Here is a 14,672-nt window from a genome sequence, read left to right on the forward strand (position 1 = left end):
AGTGTTCCTCTGAGGTTTTCTTTGGAGTCTGCGGAGATCCCTGCCTTTAGATTGCAAAAATCGGTTGATTTATCTCAGGAGCCGGTAAACGAGGTGGGAGGAACTAATAGTACAACAGAACGGCTATATGTGGAGTCTGTGGTTCCTAATAACATTTCCCTTTCTGACTTCTGGAGTGTGGTTTCAGGAACAGAGAAATCTTTGTTTAGCTGAATGAGCATGTGGGGAAATTGTCAGAGGACTCTAATTTAAAACAAAGGGAATATGATCGAAGATTGTCTATAGTTGAGAAGAACTTAACTGAGGTTAAATCTGTGACATCAGCTGAAACCTGCCTTGAGACTGTTTTGTTATCAAGGAAAGTGCAGCTATAGGCAATCGTATGGAGAGGATTGAAAACGTTTATTGAGGGGAAAAACTTAGGGGTAGATTTTCAAACAACCCGGCCACGCGAGTAAACCCTGGGATACGTGTAAGTCCCGGGGCTTGAAAAAGGGGCAGTCCAGGGCTAGAGGCCGCTGGGTCGGGGGATTCTGCAATTCGGGCTAGTTTGGATAGTGATAGGGGGAGGGCAGGATAGGGGAAGGGGAAAGATGGTTAGGCTAGGGGGATTGGGAAGTTCCCTCCCAGTCCGCTCCTTAATTGGAGCAGACTGGGAGGGAACTGGGGAAGGCCCTGATGCGTCGCCATGCGTATTTGTGAAAGTTGCCCCCTCCTGTACGCTCCGACCCAGCATTTTATAACATGCGCGCGCCGGGTAGCTCGCGCACATGGACACGCATGCTTAAGTTTTGAAAATCTACCCCTTAGGTTTGTTATATTTCCCATTGGCTCGGTTATTATGACCTTATGGATTGTTCAAGAAATACTTGTGTGAGGTCTTGGGTTATACACGTGATAAGATAACTTTTGCTATCTAACATTTTATCTCCCAAGAAATGAGAGACCTGTGAATGTGCTCGAAGGGGGTTCGGATCAGCTATCCAGTAACGAACCAGGAGTGTCTGCTTTTCCCGAATCCTCTTTGGATGTTATCACTGTGAGAGAAACAGATAAAGATATGCTTTTCCATACATATTTTTCCTTTAAACAATTCCTATCCCATGGCCAGAAAATACACATTTTCCCTGATTATTTCGGCAGTCACCCAACTAGAAGGAAACCATTCTTATTGTTAAAGCAGGGAGCTTTGGCACCGGGTGCTACATTTTTTCCTCAAGTGCCCTTCAACATCAGAATTTTGTGTTTCTGACCCGCATCGCCTGCTTGGGTTCCTGAGTGATAAAGAGACAGGTTAATTGGTTTAGCAGGTGAGATTTTGTGAGGAATATGTAATTATCTCTTCTCCTTTTATATTCTGATGTTTTTTCTCTTTTAAGCTTACCTTATATCAGCGTCCCCTTTTTTTTTTTTACTGTGCACTAAATAATGTAACATTGGATCTTGTTGCCTGATGGATAAGGTTTACTTTTAAGTTTGGATATAATGTTACATTTATTCTGTAAATGATCTTTACGCTATAAGATTTGAAATGACAAAAATTAAATTAAAAAAAATAAACAGGAGCAGCAGCAGTTCTAACAAAGTGTGCTGTATCCTGCCTCCGCCAGAAATGTAATCTGAGCAGGTGCAGTATGGGCCAGCACCAAAACCGGGGAATTGTTATTGTCCTTTCTTAAACCTGTCATTTTACGTCATCTTTTTATGACTATTTATTGTATTTCAAACGCACTCACCCACCTCCAGGGCCAATGCAAGTGTATTAGGCATCCTAGGCGAACCTTGCAGTCTCATATCCCCTCCCCCCCCAGCCAACCTTGCTCACAATTAAAAAGTTATGCAGTTATAACAACAGATTTTGCATGAAAAAGGGCGAAGTACAATTTTCTCAGGTAAAAATATCACAACCACGTGTATATTATACTGACAAGCACAGCTGCGGAGCCAACCGGAAAATCCCACCAGAAAGATACTTGGAACCCGTATGGCATTAGGGATTTCCTTCAGAAAGCCAGAAGTTAACTGAATTACAATAAAGTTCTATTTATTTGAAAGTTTTTATATACCGCACAATAAGGCAAATATATGTCCGTCTAGCCAGTTTACAAAGATACAAACATAAATTTTCAAACAAAACGAGGTTAACACAAAATTAATAACTGGAATAAAAAATTAAAAAATAACATACATACACCAAAATCAAACTTATTGGTCTGGGATATTATCATGTCAGGGAGAATGTCAATCGGATATTATTGTACTGTATACGCATTGTTGAACAGATAAGTTTTCAGCGGTTTTTTTTAACTCTTTATGGTTTGGAATCAATCGGGTTTGTTCTGGGGGATTGTTCCATAATATCGGGCCTGCTACTGAGAAGGCCCTTTTTCGTATTAGAGCTAAACTGACAATTCTAACTGATGGGATTTTTAACAAACATTTGTCCATTGAACGGAGCTGTCTTGATGGCTTATATATACGTAACAGAGAGCAGAGCCATACTGAATCAGGATTGTAGAGGAGGTTATGAATGATGGACAGAATTTTGTATGTAATATGATGGGTAATAGGGAGCCAGTGCAGATGTTGTAGGATTGGAGTTATGTGTTCTTTTCTTGGTAGGTTAAAGAGCATTCTTGCTGTTGCATTCTGGACGAGTTGTAGAGGGTGTAGTATGGACAATGGTATTCCTAAATATAGTGCATTGCAGTAATCTAAATTTGTTAGAATCAGTGCTTGTGTGACTGAACGGAAATCGGAAGATAATAATAAAGGTTTGAGTTTTTTGAGCATGTGTATCTTAAAAAATGATTTTTTAACTGTTTTAGAGATGTGGTTGGCCATAGATAATCTGGAATCTATAATCATGCCTAGATTTTTTGCATGGCGCTTTATGCATATATGTTGTCCTTCAAATGTGAATGTTTGCAGAGGTTGGTGAATTGAATCTGGTACTGTAGATAGATAAATTAATTCAGTTCTGGCTGCATTTAATTTTAATCTGTTGTGTGATAACCAGGTTTTTATTGTCGTTAAATACATTTGGAGTAGCGAAAAAGTTTTGACCCAAGAATCTGAGTAAGGAATTATGAATTGTATGTCATCTGCATATATTTTAAAGTTTAGGTTCAAGCCATCTAAGAGTCGGCATAAAGGTAAAAGATATATGTTGAAGAGCAATGCTGAAAGTGATGAGCCTTGAAGTACACCTGTTTTGGTGATGTACCAATCTGATTTTGATGTTCCCATTGTTATTCTTTGAGATCTATTTTAGATGAAGGTGGTGAAGCAACGTAGTGCTATTTCGGTAATTCCTATCTGAGCTAAGTTGGAGAGTAATATGTTATGATTTAACGTATTGAAAGCTGCAGATATGTCGATCAGTACAAGGATATAGTTTGTGTTGGAGTCAAACCCTCTTATAATTGTATCAAAAGCAGAAATGAGTAGAGATTCTGTGCTATGTGCTTTTCTGAAGTCATGTTGATTGTTGTGTAGTATGTTGTTATTTCCGATATATTCGGAAATTTGATGTAGTACAACTGATTCTGTTATTTTAGCTATGGATGGGAGTGTGGCAATTGGTCGATAATTAGATAAATCTAACGAATCTTGATTTTTCTTTTTAGGTATGGGTATAACAGATGTTTTTTAATGGTGTCAGGAAATAGACCTTGTGTGAGAGAAGCATTTACTATTTTTGTGATTGAAGGAGCAATATGTTCGTTGATGTCTTTTATCAGATATCCAGAACAGGGGTTGAATGGACTTTTGGAAAGTTTTGATTTGGTAAAGATGTTGATAATGGTGTTCTCATTGATATTTGTAAATTCCAAGAAAGAACAATCAAGTTGGGGAATAGATGAATTTGGAATAGGCAGAGTATCAAATTCAGCAGAGATGGTAAACCTTCCAAACCAAAATAGCACTAACTGCCAGCATCAAACAGTAAAAACCCTACTTATGAACCCTACCTATGAAAAGGGAACACTGCAAATATTACATTAAGCCCTAAAATACTATTAGGAAAACAGAAAAAGCCAGGATGCTATAGAAACTACAAGTTACCAGAATACCTTACTTCAGTCACATGTGCAGAACATGCAGACCCTCACCAAATGCAGAATTAAGACACCATGAAGTATAAATAGAAACATGCAAACAAAAACTGAACTGGAAACCACAAGCCTTACCCCTTATGCAATGCAACAATGCAAAAAAAGAAACATCACCATTCCTCAAACATCAAACAATATAATCAAGGGTCTTGAACTTTTCTTATTTGAAACTGGTCTCTCCTCGGGACTTATTCAGTAACTATCTTACACAAATTCTCAAATTTCCTAAAGAAGCGGTCCCAGCGATTACAAAAATTTACTACTTACCGTCACCCTTAAATGCAGCTTCTAGTGATCAATTGCAAGATGTTTCCTCAAATATTGCGGATATTATAGAACTCTCACATGAAATGGATATACAGACAAGAGGGACTTTGTTAGTAACTTTTGCATTTCCATCAGAAAGAAATTCAGTACCTTTCGAAATCAAGCCCAGCTGTTCCATGGTCAGAAGATCTGGATGTACACAGACATAACAAGAAATCAAGCACAGCTGATCCATGGTCAGAAGATCTGGATGTACACAGACATAACAAGAAATCAAGCACAGCTGATCCATGGTCAGAAGATCTGGATGTACAAAGGACATAACAAGAAATGAAGCCCAGCTGATCCAAGATCAGAAGATCTGGATGTACACAGACATAACAAGAAATCAAGCCCAGCTGTTCCATGGTCAGAAGATCTGGATGTACACAGGACATAACAAGAAATCAAGCCCAGCTGTTCCATGGTCAGAAGATCTGGATGTACACAAGACATAACAAGAAATCAAGCCCAGCTGTTCCATGGTCAGAAGATCTGGATGTACACAGGACATAACAAGAAATCAAGCCCAGCTGTTCCATGGTCAGAAGATCTGGATGTACACAGGACATAACAAGAAATCAAGAACAGCTGTTCCATGGTCAGAAGATCTGGATGTGCATAGACATAATAGGAAATCAAGAACAGCTGTTCCATGGTCAGAAGATCTGGATGTACACAGACATAACAAGAAATCAAGCCCAGCTGTTCCATGGTCAGAAGATCTGGATGTACACAGACATAACAAGAAATCAAGCCCAGCTGATCCATGGTCAGAAGATCTGGATGTACACAGACATAACAAGAAATCAAGCCCAGCTGTTCCATGGTCAGAAGATCTGGATGTACACAGGACATAACAAGAAATCAAGCCCAGCTGTTCCATGGTCAGAAGATCTGGATGTACACAAGACATAACAAGAAATCAAGCCAAGCTGTTCCATGGTCAGAAGATCTGGATGTACACAGGACATAACAAGAAATCAAGCCCAGCTGTTCCATGGTCAGAAGATCTGGATGTACACAGACATAACAAGAAATCAAGTCCAGCTATTCCATGGTCAGAAGATCTGGATGTACACAGACATAACAAGAAATCAAGCCCAGCTGTTCCATGGTCAGAAGATCTGGATGTAGACAGACATAACAAGAAATCAAGCCCAGCTGATCCATGGTCAGAAGATCTGGATGTACACAGGACATAACAAGAAATCAAGCCCAGCTGTTCCATGGTCAGAAGATCTGGATGTACACAGACATAACAAGAAATCAAGCCCAGCTGATCCATGGTCAGAAGATCTGGATGTACACAGACATAACAAGAAATCAAGCCCAGCTGATCCATGGTCAGAAGATCTGGATGTACACAGACATAACAAGAAATCAAGCCCAGCTTATCCATGGTCAGAAGATCTGGATGTACACAGACATAACAAGAAATCAAGCCCAGCTGATCCATGGTCAGAAGATCTGGATGTACACAGACATAACAAGAATTTACTTGTAATGAAAACAGAAGTTGTATCACTTGGCGCTAGATTTTCCTTGAAATACCCGTGTAAATTAGTTAATCTTAATTAACTAATTTAATAAGTAAATTTAATAACTAATTTAATAAGTAAATTAGTTAACCCGTGTAGTTAGTTAATCTGTTACACTGTATCATGTCATTATAAGTCTTGCCTTAGACATCATGTTGTATGTAAACCGATGTGATATGTCAAATCGAATGCCGGTATAGAGAAATAAATAAATAAATGTTTAATCAACTACCAGAACTCAAACTATTTGTTTCTTGAGCCGTCTCAATTACACATATTTTTAGACTCACACTCCTAATTTGCCTTCTGAGAGTCATCTGGCATAAAATATTTATAGGGGATGTCTAGAAAGCAATTATTTTAGTAATATTTTCCTTGATTTTCGCTCTATTTTTCCTTTGTCTCCCCCTTTTTCCTTATGATATATGGAGATACTGTCATTGTTTCTACTTAATAATTCGGTATGTTTCTTGTGATATGTAAGCTCTGTAGTAACGGTATCTCATTTTCTGATACAAGTTGATTCTTGTATTTAAGGGGAAATTCAAATTAAAATAAAATAATAAAAAAAACCATTGGCTGTTTTTCCACAAATTATCTTTGAGTATCTCTAAAACACAATGGGCCGGATTTTTAAAGGCCCAGTGATGCGCGTAAAGCCCCGGGACGCGTGTAAGTCCCGGGGCTTGCAAAAAGGGGCGGTTCGGGGGCGGGGTGGTCCGGGGCGGAGCGGGGGCAGGGCCAGAGGCCTCCGACATAGCGGCCATTTGCCGCTGTGTTGGAGGATCCTGTGCCGGCAGGCTGCCGGCGCGCACAAAAGGTAAGACAAGGCTGTGGATGAGATGCGACCAGGAAGTGTAGCATGTGGGATTAGGACTGATCACAATCTATGCAGGGGCAGGGTATTAAAAGCAGGAGGAGGCTTGGGTTACTATTACCAGGGTGAGAGTAAGCAGTGGGGCGAGAATAAGCTTGGGGCTGCTCGCTTTGATGTAAGTCACGGTAGAGTTTCTGCTCAAAGGTACCAGGTAGAACTGCAACGAGGAAGCCCAGGCAAGCGACTGACGCAGCCCTTGCTCAGCAGGCACAGGAGCAGGATATATTACTTTTGCTGATCATGATAGGATAATGGAAAATCTATACACATTTAGCTTGAACGCAAGAAAACTCCGGTTCGTTGTACTTAACTTTCTAATTGTAAGATAAATCAAGAACTAGATCCCAATAACATTATCATATGGAAAATGGCATAGCAGAAACACATCACGAAACCATTATCATAATGATAACAATAATAATAACAATTATATGAATTTAAACCGTGTCTTTCATTCAGAATGGAGCTTGCCATGCGTTACACTTCAATACTTAAAAAAAAACCCAACCCCAAACATTTAGAAGAAGGAGCATCAGCATTAAAGTAGGCAGAGAATAAGAGGGATAAAGTAGCTTGCCCGAGGTCACACGCGGAGTCAGTGGCAGAACAGAGGCACAGAGGAAGAAAAGACAGGGTGTACTAAAAGACTTTTCTGCCGGAATTTTCTGTCGTGTCTATGGGAACAATGCTTAGCACATTTGGCCTCAAGAGACTTGTATAACTCTGGGTTACTTTCATAGTACTTTGTTCCAAATGCCCGGGGCTCTGAGAGTGGTTGGTCAAGCCCTGAAGGTTAAGGGAGACCCTCAGTCTCTGTTCTTGCATAGTTATTGGGATAGCTAAAATCTCTTTTCCAACTTCCCATATGAAGTCAGGCTGATTCTTAAGTTCCAAAAATATTTATTGAAAATACAACTGGAAACGAGAACTTGCTAGGGTTAAAATGAAATGAAGACTAACTGTCTTTGAACTGAGGCTTTATTGGAATTCTCAGGTGAAAAAGCAAGGCTTTGTAGGGGTCTCGTTGACAGAGGTAACAAAGAGCTGTAGACTCAGCTCAGACCTGATGACTGAAAATGGAGATTGCTCACATAGGGGCGGATTTTAAAAGCCCTGCTCGCGTAAATCCGCCCGGATTTACGCGAGCAGGGCCTTGCGCGCCGGCGCGCCTATTTTCCATAGGCCTGCCGGCGCGCGCAGAGCCCCGGGACTCACGTAAGTCCCGGGGTTTTTTGTCGGGGGCGGGGCCGATCGACGAGGCATTTTGGGGACGGGCCCGGGGGCATGGTTTCGGCCCGGGGCAGTCCGGGGGCGTGGCCGCGCCCTCCGGAACCGCCCCGGAGGGCCTTGGAACCGCCCCGGAGCGGCCTCGGAGGGAACGGAGGCAGGCTGCACGGCTCGGCACGCGCCGGCTGCCCAAAATCGGCAGCCTTGTGCGCGCCGATCCTGGATTTTAGCAGATACGCGCGGCTACGCGCGTATCTACTAAAATCCAGCGTACTTTTGTTTGCGACTGGTGCGCCAACAAAAGTACGCGAACGCGCATTTTTTAAAAATCTACCCCATAGTGTAGTCAAAACTCCCACCATAAACAGCTTCTCTCTAGACTTAGACAGATTATAGCCTTTGCTTCATTTGGTTAACAGATATATAAGGTAAATTTATACATGCGATATATTTAATACAACCATTGGTGTAAATTTTGAAAGGGCTTTCATGCATAAAAATAGCATATATGCGCATAAGTAGTATGTACTCGCATATATACTATTTTATAAACATTGAGAGTATGCGTGTGTTTTCCATTTTGCACGTACATTATACTGGTGGAAACAAGGGCGGGCTGGGGCAGGTTAGCAGAGTTCAGAAATGTTCATGGTAGTTACTATTTTGTAAGAGCCACAAATATATTGTCAAACTTATTTGTACACTTTACATTTGCTAATTGATCAGCACAAGTGAAATCAGACTTTTCTGTTTCTGCAGTTTTTGCGTGGGAATTCTGGGTGAACTGGTGGGGGTTCAGGGTGATGATGGTCTAGGAGAATTGGAGACAGACTGGGTGAACTGGTGATTTCAAGTATGCATGCAAGTATTTTTAAAACGGTATACACAGAGAGGTAAACTATTGGGGTATATTCTTTAGTGTGTGTGTATATATGGGTTTGTCATAAAAAGCCATTCAAAAGGTAGGAAATAGCTTAGAGTGTGTGTTTGTTATAAAAAGCAAGCAAAAAGGTAGGTAACAGCTTAGAGTTTGTGTGTGTTTGTCTTTCTGTCACCCACCCTTAGCTCATCCTTTGATTTTTAGGCAAGAGACACTTTCAAATTAAAAATCAATCAGCCTTTTATCTAAACACAAGATTATCCCATTGAAGGTCACTACTAGATTAATAGTGAATATATCAATAAATTTAAAGGACTCTAATTGTATGCATTCCTTCACCCGTAGCAACTTAAACTTAACTAGGAGCTCAATAAAATTAAAATGAGGGCAGCAGTTCAGCAGCAAGAGGGATGCCTTCCAGTCTTTTGCATCGAATGTCACATGTATGGTTTTTTTTACCCACCGGTGAGAGGTTGTATATGTGCACCCAGTGCAAAGAACTCCTGGCTTTCAGAGAACAAGTCTGATCTCTGGAAGGTAGAGTGGCAGACAGAGAAGCTAAGGCAGTCAGAGAAGTATATAGATGAGACCTTCGGGGACATAGTAGCCAAATCTCATCTCCAGTCTGGCAGCCTTAGTGCTACCTTGGAGGAGGAAGGTCTCTTGGTTGGAGAGCATCAACTTGGTATAGCAGGAAGTGATCCTGTAGCAAGGACCTGCTCTCAGGTCATGCATTGTACTCTTGCACTGAGGATATGTTTCCCAGGGCTACTGCCCAGGAGGGAAGGGTTATGTCTGCCATCATAGTTGGTGATTCGATTATTAAGAATGTAGATAGCAGGTGGACATTTATTTATTTATTTATTTTTATTTTAAAACTTTTCTATACCGTCGTTTAGTAGTATACCATCACAACGGTTTACAGATAGGCACATAAATAAGTCTGGTTAGGATTATAAATTAGCTAGTAGGTGCCAATAAAGTTTTGGTTACATGAATCAAATAATATACGCTATTTGGATTGTGGATTGGAAATTCCATTTATATGAATAATAGGATATCCACATGAGGATTGCCTGGTAATATTCCTGCCTGGTGGGAAGTTGCGGACCTCACGAATCACCTAAATAAGATTTTAGACAGTACTGGGTAGCAGCTGGCTGTAGTGATGCATGTGGGCACCAACAAGAAAGGAAAATGTGGGAGGGAGATTCTAGAAGCCAAATTTAGACTCTTAGGTAGAAAGCTGAAATCCAAACCCTCCAGGCAGTATTCTCTGAAATGCTCCCTGTTCCACGCACAGGTCCCCAGAGGCAGGCAGAGCTCCAGAGTCTCAATGCGTGGATGAGACAATGGTGCAGGGAAGAGGGATTCAGTTTTGTAAGGAACTGGGGAACCTTTTGGGGAAGGGGGAGTCTTTTCTGAAGGGATGGGCTCCACCTTAACCAGGGTGTAATCAGGCTGCTGGTGGCAACCTTCAAAAAGGAGATAGAACAGCTTTTAAACTAGAACAAAGGGAAAGCCAGCAGTCGCTCAGTAGCACATGGTTTGGCAGGAGGTATCTTCGAAGGATACTAATGAAGTAGGAGCTCTTAGGGAAGATAAGGGCATTGCAGAAAGACTAAATGAATTCTTTGCTTAAGTGTTTACTAATGAGGATGTTGGAAAGATACCAATTCTGGAGATGGTTTTCAAGGGTGATGAGTCAGACGAACTGAACGAAATCACTGTGAATGATGGAAGATGTAGTAGGCCAGATTGACAAACTAAAGAGTAGCAAATCACCTGGACTGGATGGTATGCATCCTAGGGTACTGAAGGAACTCACAAATGAAATTTCTGATCTATTAGTTAAAATTTGTAACCTATCATTAAAATCATCCATTGTACCTGATGACTGGAGGGTGGCCAATGTAACCCCAATATTTAAAAAGGGCTCCAGGGGCGATCCAGGAAACTACAGACCAGTGAGCCTGACTTCAGTGCCAGGAAAAATAGTGGAAAGTGTTCTAAATATCAAAATCACAGACCATATAGAAAGGCATGGTTTAATGGAACAAAGTCAGCATGGCTTTACCCAAGGCAAGTCTTGCCTCACAAATCTGCTTCACTTTTTTGAAGGAGTTAATAAACATGTAGATAAAGATGAACCGGTAAATGTAGTGTATTTGGATTTTCAGAAGGCATTTGACAAAGTTCCTCATGAGAGGCTTCTAGGAAAAGTAAAAAGTCATGGGATAGGTGGCGATGTCCTTTCATGGATTAAAAACTCTTACAGTGCCTACAGTGGTATAAATAGTAAACTTATATGTGAACCTCTCTGTCTGTTGGCAGCAGCCCAAACCACCATTTGCGATAAAAACCTTTTCGGCCAGTAATGCATAGCAAACGCAAGCACAGCGCACAGAAAAAAGGTGTAGTTATTTCCAGCGTTAAAACCCGTGTTGCTGTGCATTGCTGTATCGCACACCATGCTAACCAACCCTCATTTCCGTTTATTGCACCAAAACTCCTCCCACTTGCATAGCAAATGCGAAATTTGCATACTAATGCGCAATGTGGTGAATGGCGCGTGCGTTAGGGCCTTAACACTAAAATGATAAAGGACTCTGTAAGCCGGCTAACTCAACTCCTCCCAGTTACACCCCCAATTTATCTTGCTAAATTCTAGCCATCTAACGTATTTATTTATTTAGCCGTTTTATATACCGTCATTCCAAATGAAGATCACAGCGGTTTACATCATGACATAAATATTATAAATAGCCAATTACATTCACTTGAGGTGTTCATGTGCCATACTTTTTAACGAGCGACACGTACATTAACTAAGGCGGTCAGGGGAGGGGTAGCAGGGATGAGATAGCAATTTTTAGCGAAAGGTGCCGAGGGGATATAAAGAGGGGGTTGAGAGAAGTTTCAGATACATTTATTTGTGCTGGGTTGGAAAGACAGTGGTAATGAGATTAATGGGTAGGTTCATCATGAGACAGTCAGTGTAGGAGCAAGTGATGACTCAGCTGGGTAAGGGCTGAATATAACCGGGTAAGCGATTCAGATGGATAACTTTTCAGTTATTCATCTAAATGGCCTTTGAATTTTGACCTTCTTGTGAGAGCATAACCCTTACACAGTGTTAAACAACTGTGTAAAATTGCCTTGTTGAGCAAGCTGACTATGCACGTCCAGTTTTAGATCTGAAGCACATTCGTGGCTTCCAACTGTACCCTGAAACATCTCTTTTCAACTCGGTATACTCAAACCCCTCCTCTCCCGCCTGTGGTCAAAATAGAGAGTGATGTTGCAGTTGCATCCCAACCATAAGGGCTAATTGGTTAAGGGTAGTAATTCTCACATCTTCTGGTTAAAGGTAGTGCTGCTCCATGCAGGTTACAACCTCTAACCCCTAGGGATCCATAGTGTTTATCCCATGCCCTCTTGAATTTGTTTACTGTTTTAAACCTCACTGTAAGAGCATTCCAGGCTTCCACCACCCTCTCTGTGAAGAAATATTTCCTGATGTTGAATCTAAGTTGTCCACCCTGGAGTTTCATTTTGTGACCCCTAGCTCTACTATTTCGATTGCAACGGAAAAAGTTCAAAGTTCGTGCATCATTGAAACCTTTCAGATATCTGAAGGTCTGTATCCAGTGTTGCCAACCTTGCTTATTTACCACGAGATTGGGCTTCTTTTTCTAGTCATTCGCGGGGTTTTTTTCCGATTCGCGGGTTGCTTTTAATTTGGCTATTTTTTCTGCCATTCGCGTTTTTTTGGGCTTGTTGGGCGGGACTTGTGCTCTGATGTTACACTGATTGGCTGCTGCTGCGATGAAGCCTGTCCATAGCAGGCGCACCCTATATTGCAGCAGTAAGCCAATCAGAGCTGCAAACCTTCACGAGCACATTTGTGGGCAGACCCAGCACCGTCCAGCACGGCATTTATTTATTTAAAATCTTTTCTATACCGTCGTTAAGCTAGGTACCATCACAACGGTTTACAACAAGGCACAAATATTAATGTTGGTAGATGTCTTGTTTTTTTTATCCACTAAACAGGTGCCATCAGGTTACTGTAACATAGTTTCATCATAAATACTAAGTGGTGGGTATGATACATTATGTCCATTCTTATCTGTCACCGCTTTAAAATAGATTAATCATAATATCTTATCCTTTGGTGGTGAACGAAAGTATATAAAAAAAACAAAACAATACACACAAATATAGAGTAGGGTAATGTGTGTGGGTGTTCTGCAGACCGCATCCAATATTCTTTGGATTTTACTCTCCATTCTCTCTGTGATACGCTTGTTTAAATAGCCATGTTTTTAAATTTTTTTCTGAAGGTTTTAATGTCTCTTTGTAAGCAGATCTCGACAGGCATGGAGTTCCATATTATAGGTCCTGCTAAGGAAAGCGCCCTTTCCCTCACTTGGTTAGTCTTGCTGTTTTGACCGAGGGAATAATTAGCAATGCTTTATTTGCTGATCTCAGGTTTCTGTGAGGGACGTGTACGCGAAGGGCTGTATTCAGCCATTCAGCTTTTTCGTTATGTATTAATTTATGTATGGTACATAGGGTTTTGTACTGTATTCTTTGTTCAATGGGTAACCAGTGTAGTTCATGTTGAGAACTGATCTTGTGGACTCTTATTTGATTAATGATCTTTTTTTAAGAAATCAAAAATGGATCTTTAATAACACAGTCTTTCTAAGCACTGACCTTGAGTTGAAGAATATTCAGAGTTCAGACGAAGTTCAGAGAAATGTTTATTAAAATCTTTCTTAAAAAATACTTTGTTTTCAAACAGAAGCATCTGAGGCAAGTCTTAAACAGTTCAAGTCTAAAATGTATAATTTTTAGGCAACAGGAGATAATAACAATCAACAGAAAGAGAGACTGACTGGGAAGCAGCGTTCAGGGTTGCTGTGAAGTTGCCAAGGCAACCCAAACGCTTCTTCACAGTACAGTTAAACAAACATGTGACGTACATTACAGTAGTATTCGAACCGTCCCGAGCCCCAAGACCTCACGAGGCCCCATGTCCCGATCTGAGACTTCTAACAGATCAAATAACTCACGCCCCAGTCCTCGAGACACCCCCATCCCGGCACAAACAGTAAAAAAGAAAAACCTCCCTACATGCGCGCGTGTGCAGTCTGACGTCAGGCACGCAAACGCGCACATGCCCAAGATGTCCAAAACAAGAATCGCGCGAAAATCCCAAAAGCTCACTGACCACCCCCCGAGTGACGCGCAGACCGGCAAAGCCGGCGAAACGACGACCCCACATCAACATAACAAAAGGTAATTTTACAACAGTACCCCCTCTCTTAGTCCCCCTTCCAGGAGGTCTAGGCTTATCTGGATTGTCCTGATGGAATTGTAATAATAAAGATTTGTCCAAGATATTTGAGGCTGGTTCCCAAGTGTTCTCCTCAGAACCAAATCCCTCCCAAGAAATCAAATATTCCCAACTTCTATGAAGAAAACGAACATCTAGAATATCCTTTACTTCATATATAACGTTCTCATCTGCTGCTGTAGTTGACGATTCAGATGGGATATTCTGGAATCTAGACGTAATTAAAGGTTTGAGCAACTAGACATGAAATACATTATGAATTCTCAATCTAGAAGGTAATTTAAGTCGATAAGAGACTAATCCAATTCGCTCTGTAACTACAAATGGACCAATATACCTGGGAGCCAAACGCATGGAA

The sequence above is a fragment of the Rhinatrema bivittatum genome, chromosome 3 (assembly GCF_901001135.1).
Source record: "Rhinatrema bivittatum chromosome 3, aRhiBiv1.1, whole genome shotgun sequence".
Classification (NCBI taxonomy): Eukaryota; Metazoa; Chordata; class Amphibia; order Gymnophiona; family Rhinatrematidae; genus Rhinatrema; species Rhinatrema bivittatum.